Source organism: Lactuca serriola, chromosome 5 (genome assembly GCF_051521515.1).
Source record: "Lactuca serriola cultivar US96UC23 chromosome 5, Lser_US96UC23_V15, whole genome shotgun sequence".
NCBI lineage: Eukaryota > Viridiplantae > Streptophyta > Magnoliopsida > Asterales > Asteraceae > Lactuca > Lactuca serriola.
Genome location: NC_136412.1, coordinates 28305085 through 28312007, shown reverse-complemented (window position 1 = coordinate 28312007; position 6923 = coordinate 28305085).

The window sequence follows — 6923 nt, the reverse complement described above, 5'->3', positions numbered from 1 at the left end:
ACATATATGGGGCCCGGGGCGAAAAGAAAAAAAAGGGCCCCTAAAATACAAATATAATAAAGATTCAGAAAAATATCATTACTCTTCAATATACACGTTTTCAATTAGAAATAAAATGCAAACTAAATTGTTTATATTTTGAGCTAAATTAAGTTTCAACCAACTTTAGGCCCTAAAAATCATTTAGGTTGTATATATATATATATATATATATATATATATATATATATATATATATATATATATATATATATATATATATATATATATATATATATATATACATAGCACATACATTTTAGGTCCCCTGGAGTCGTGGGCCTTGGGTGGTCGCCCGGGTTGCCCACCGTCTGGACCGCCCCTGGACTCGGCGAGTCAGCAAGTGGACTCGGTGAGTCTGGTCTGGGCGAGAAAAACCCTAATCCCAGAGGTTGTGCCCTATATAAAGCACATTATAACCCACCCTCAGCCTCTTGGCTCCCCTTTTGAGTTCCAGAAACCCTAGAATTGAGTGAGCCTTCATTATTTGAGAGAATAGAGCCTTAGAGGAGAGAATCTTGGAGAAGGGCTTGAAGATCAAGGGCTTTGCTGCAAAGGAGTGGTGTAGATCCGGAATTTACTTTAGTTGGAGCTTTCATTGGAGGTAATAGTCTGTTGTTTGGGCTTATGTGCATCTAGATCTATCTTATGTTTGAGTTTTGGGCATTTTGAGTACGGATGAGATCTATTTCGAGTTTGGAGTAGATTTGAGGTTGCTACAAATCTCCCCCACTCATTTTAGACTTCGCCCCCGAAGTCTACCGCTCGATCCTGAAACAGTTCGGGGTAATGCTCCATCATTTCTTCCACCGGCTCCCAAGTCCATTCCGAACCCTTGTGGTGCTGCCACTGCACTTTCACTAGCTCCACCCTCTTGTTCCTTAGATCCTTCGACTTCCGATCGAGAATCGCGACTGGGCACTCAATGTAATTCAGGCTGTCATCAACCTGAATATCCTCTAATGGCACCACCGCCGAATCATCCATGAGACACTTTCGTAGCTGGGAGACATGGAAGGTGCTGTGGATCTGGCTGAGCTCGACTGGCAAATCTAGCCGATATGCCACCTTGCCCACCTGGGATACAACCCTGAACGGTCCGATGAATCTCGGGCCCAACTTGCCCCGCTTCCTGAATCGAATGACGCCTTTCCAAGGCGAAACCTTCAGGAGAACCATATCCCCAACCTGGAACTCCAAATCGGATCGACGCCTGTCGGCGTAACTTTTCTGCCGACTCTGTGCAGTCTGAAGCCTGCTCCGAACCTGCTGGATCCTCTCGGTCGTCTTGAGCACCACCTCGGTGCTCCCCATGACCCTCTGGCCAACCTCACCCCAACATATCAGGGTCCTGCACCTCCGACCGTACAACAACTCGAATGGCGGACGGTCAATACTCGCGTGGTAGCTGTTGTTGTACGAGAACTCAACCAAGGGAAGATAAGTATCCCAGCTACCACCGAAGTCTAGCACACATGTCCGCAACATATCCTCCAGAGTCTGGATGGTCCACTCGCTCTGATCATCTGTCTGCGGGTGAAAGGCGGTGCTAAAATGCAAACGAGTGCCCAACTCGTCATGAAACTTCTTCCAAAACCTGGAAGTAAACTGCACATCTCGATCTGATATCACTGACACTGGCACCCCGTGCCGCGCTACTATCTCCCTGATGTAGATATCGGCCAACCTTTCGGCCGAGATGCTCTCCTGGATTGGAAAAAGTTGGGCGCTCTTGGTCAATCGATCCACGATGACCTAAATCGAATCCACTCCACGTGCAGTCCTAGGAAGCTTCGTGATAAAATCCATCGTGATATCTTCCCATTTCCACAGTGGAATATCCAACGGCTGCATCTTGCCATGCGGTCTCTGATGTTCGGCCTTGACCTTCCTGCAGGTCAAGCACCGCTCGATGTACCACGCCACATCCCGCTTCATGCAGGGCCACCAATAGTCTAAGCGAAGATCCCGATACATCTTCGTCGCCCTGGATGAATAGAGAATCGGGATTTGTGCACCTCCTCCATCAAGATCTGGCGTGTGCCTCCATGATACGGCACCCACACCCTACGGTGTAGTGTCAATAACCCCCGACTATCATAATCGAAAGAGGTGACTTGACCCACTGTTCGCTCACTCTTCCGATGCTCTTCCTTCATAGCCTCCTGTTGATCCTCCTGAATCTGCTCCAACAAGGAGTCACCACAGTCATCCTCATGCAAATATCCCTGATCGGCGCCGCCTTGCGGCTAAGAGCATCGGCCACCACATTGGCCTTTCCTGGGTGGTAAAGGATCTCACAATCATAATCCTTCACCATGTCCAGCCACCGACGCTGCCTCATGTTCAGGTTTGGCTGATCCATGAGGTACCTCAAGCTCTTGTGGTCCTTTTAAATGGCACAACGAACCCCATAGAGGTAATGCCGCCAAATCTTGAGAGCGAAAACCACCGCCCCCAACTCCAAATCATGCGTCGGGTAGTTCGCCTCGTCAGGCTTCAGCTGCCTCGAGGCATAAGCAATGACATGCCCCCTCTGCATCAATACTGCACCTAGGCATGAGATCGACGCATCACAGTATACCACAAAATCCTCCACGCCCTTGGGCAGGGCTAAGATTGCCGCCTCGCACAATCTATGCCTCAGAGTCTCGAACGCTGCCTGCTGCTCATGCCCCCACCGAAAGACGACGACTTTCCTAGTCAACCGTGTCAGGGGTACGGCTATCTTGGAGAAATCCCGAATGAATCTCCGATAGTAGCCTGCCAATCCTAGGAAACTCCGAATCTCGGATGGAGACTTCGGAACCTCCCACCTCATCATGGCCTCCACCTTGGCCGGGTCTACTGAAATCCCGTCCTGGTTGACGAGATTCCCAAGGAACTGCACCTCGCGCAACCAAAACTCACATTTGGAGAACTTGGCATACAAGCTCTCCCTCCTCAGGGTATCCAAAACCTCCCTCAGATGCTCCTCGTGCTCCTCCTGTGTCTTGGAATAAACCAAGATGTCGTTAATGAAAACTATCACAGACCAATCCAGCATCGGCCTGCACACGCGGTTCATGAGGTCCATGAACGTGGCAGGATCATTGGTGAGCCCAAACAGCATCACCACGAACTCATAATGGCCATAACACGTCTGAAACGCAGTCTTCTGTATATCCTCCTCCCTAACCCTCATCTGATGATAGCCTGAACGCAAATCGATCTTGGAGAACCAAGATGCTCCCTGCAACTGATCAAAGAGGTCATCAATCCTCGGGAGTGGGTAACGGTTCTTCACCGTTACCTTATTCAGCTCCCGATAATCTATGCACATCCGGTGCGACCCATCCTTCTTCTTCACAAACAAGATCGGGGCTCCCCAGGGTGAACTGCTCGGACGAATAAATCCCTTGTCTAGTAGCTCCTGCAGCTGCATAGACAACTCCTGCATCTGAGGAGCCAATCGATAGGGTGCCTTGGCTATCGGAGCCGCACCAGGAACTAAATCGATCCTGTACTCTACCTGACGCTCCGGAGGTATTCCAAGAAGTTCCTTCGGAAACACATCAGCGTAGTCTCGCACCACTGGAACCTCGCTCACCGTCGCCTTACCCGCCTCCCGGGTATCTATCACGTACGCGACATACCCTGCGCATCCCTGCTGAAGGTAGCGTCTAGCCCTCGCTGCTGAACATACTGTGGGTCCACAATGTGGCCTCTCACCATGAATCACTAAGTCTCCCTCACCTAGGGTCCTGACTCGCACTAGCTGCTGTGCGCAATCTATCACCGCCCCATTAGGGCTCAACCAATCCATGCCTATAATCACCTTGTTCCCACGCAACGGAATGGGAACCAAATCTAACAAGTAGAGCTCCTCAAACAAACGCAATACGCAATCCCGAAACACCGTCGATGCTCGCACCGATCGATCATCAGCAATCTCTACCTCTAAAGGGCAATCCAATACGCCCGAAGACTCAGAAAACTTCTTGCTAAGCGCAAGGGAAACAAATGATCAGGAGGCACCCGAGTCGAACAACACCTGAACTGGGATGCCGTTCACATGGAATGATCCTAATGCATACATATACACACAAAGCACATATCAATATCATAACATCATAAAATAAAGTAGAGGGAAATAATCAAACCCGTCACCACGTCAGGTGCGGCACGTGCCACCTCGGTAGTCAGTTGAAATGCCTGGATCCTCACCACTGGAGCCTCTGCCTTGCCTTGCCGGCCATCAGTGATCTGCAAGGTCGCTGGAGCTGGCGCCTTCACTGGCGTAGATGCTGTCAACTGGGGGCAATTGGCCTTCTTGTGGCCCCTCTGGTTGCAGTGAAAACACAACAACTCCGATGTCTGAATAGCCGAAACAGGAGTAGTACAATGCCTGCTAAAGTGCTCTGCCTTTCCGCACTTGTAGCAGCCTGCTGATCCTATCCTACATGCTCCCTCATGTGTCCTGCCGCATTTCCCGCAGCGGCCCGGTCCCCCTTGGCCTTTCGGCCTCCCATCTGATCCCCTGGGCTTCTTCCCCGAAGCCCCAACCACTTGCCCCGCCTCTGCTTTTTGTTTCCGAATGTGCTCTAAATCGATCTCCCTTTCCCTCGCCCTGGCAATCATGGACTCTAGGGTAGGGAAAGCTGAAAAGCTAACATGCTTCCGGATGTCAGACCGTAGCACGTCATGATAACGGGTCCTCCTCATATCCTCGTCACCCGCATACTGGGGCACCAACAAAAGCCCTCTCCCGGAACTTGGCGGTGATCTCCGCCACAGTCTCCGTCGTCTGCCTCATATCCAAGAACTCCCTGGCCAGCTGTTGGAGCTCGACAGCTGGCGCGAACTCCACCCTGAACCTGGTCGCAAAGTCCGACCAAGTCATAGCCTCGACAGCCGAGGCTCCCAATGAGTCCCCCACGGACTCCCACCAATCCCTAGCTCGATCTCGTAAACACCCTGCTGCGAACCTCACCTTCGACCCCTCAGGGCAGAAGCTAATCATATGTGCAGACTCAATGTCGGCAAGCCATCGTCTGGCAGCTATGGGGTCTTTCGGCCCGTGAAAATCCGGTGCACCACTGCCCCTGAAGTCCTTGAAGGACAGTGTACGAGATCCCGACTGACCAGATGCCATGTCGCTCCTGAATGCCCGAAGGCGATCTTCCATCAGCTCGATTATCCCTTCCTTGATTGACCCGAAGATAATGGGGGTGGACTCAAGGATACCCCTGGTGATCTCTGACGCGATGAACTCGCGTAGCCCCTCATATACTGGCTCGGAACCTGATCCTGAACCTAATCCCTCTCTTGAACCGCCGTCTATCGGCCTCGATCGTAGTACCACCATTCTGCAATACATAAATAACAATCGTTAGCGATACTGATACTTCTTGTGGGGTTGCATCTACTACAAGTTCACTGGTCTTATCTTGGCCTTCCATGGTTCGGGTACGGATCCTCTACTTTCAGTAGTACGGACCCATACTACCTTCCACATCTATGCGTACCTTCTCCAAGGACTGCCTCGACTCCACCAGATCCCTTTCACTACCATTGATCACTACTATACTCATCCTAAGCTTGCCCTAGGGAAATCTCTGACTCTACCCTACCCAGCCCGCAGCTGCTAAAGGCCTCCTTGTAATGCCAATTAGCCATTACCTGAATACCATCACATGTGATGAGGCTCAAACAATCCTTCGAGTAACAGACTCGTCCCTACAACGGTTAGACTCAAACGAGAGCTGCGCAATAGGGTCAAATCCCGCACTCTAAGATTATTCAACCCTGATCACATGTGACGTGATGTATTCACCTAATGGCTAACTCCCATCACTCAAAGTCCCATAAAGCACAAAGCAAGCAACATTCGAACTAAGGGAACAATCTCAACCCACTCTGCTTCTATAGAGAGAACTGAACTAGCATATAATGCTAAACTCATTCTATCAGGCATAACCCCTAACAGGCTATCCTACTGCTGTCTACTCAAATCTAGCATGCAATTTTCATACACTGAAGCACATAAAGCAGGCATATAAGGCATCACTCCTAGATCCTTAGTCCTATTTTAGCATGCTGTTCTACTGAAACTTATAAACACAACATAAACTTGTATGGGTACTTTGGGGAATACTTACTTGAGCTCGGCCGGTTGCGCACATCACACACTTCGTTCCTTCTTAAAGTACTTTACTTAAAATTTTAGAAAACGTTTTGTTTTTCAAAATCTTTTGACCCCTCGATTTGAGTTCAGACACCCCCGAAGGTGTGTCCGAATCCCTCAAACCAGGGCTCTGATACCAACTTGTAACACCCCAAAAATACCGGTTAAAAATTTCACTTTTAATTTAGGTCAAAACATAAAAACATCATTACAAAACATTCATAATAATAATTCATGTCTGAAAACCGGTAATGTCATAGTAATAATTCAAAGTACATCCCAGAGATCCATAGTGCGGAAGACAAGAGTGTGTGTGATATGTCGCTACCGCGCCAGCTCCTTTCCCTTAGCTGAAGAGGTACCTGAAATCAAAACTGAAAACTGTAAGCACGAAGCTTAGTGAGCTCCCCCATAATACCTCATACCACACAAGCATACAACATACAACATACAACATGAAGCTAGGAGTTACGGGCCTCGCCCACACTCAAGAAGATACGGGCCTTGCCCACACTCTGCTAGCCGGAAGATATGGGCCTCGCCCACACTCTACTATCTAGGAGATACGGGCCTAGCCCACACTCCACTCTCGGAGAGGTACGGGCCTTGCCCACACTCAACCGCTAACCCATAATATACAAGTATCACACAGACAACAAGTATAGACAACTCTATCATACTGGCACATATCATAATCAGCTCAACCAAGAGATACGGG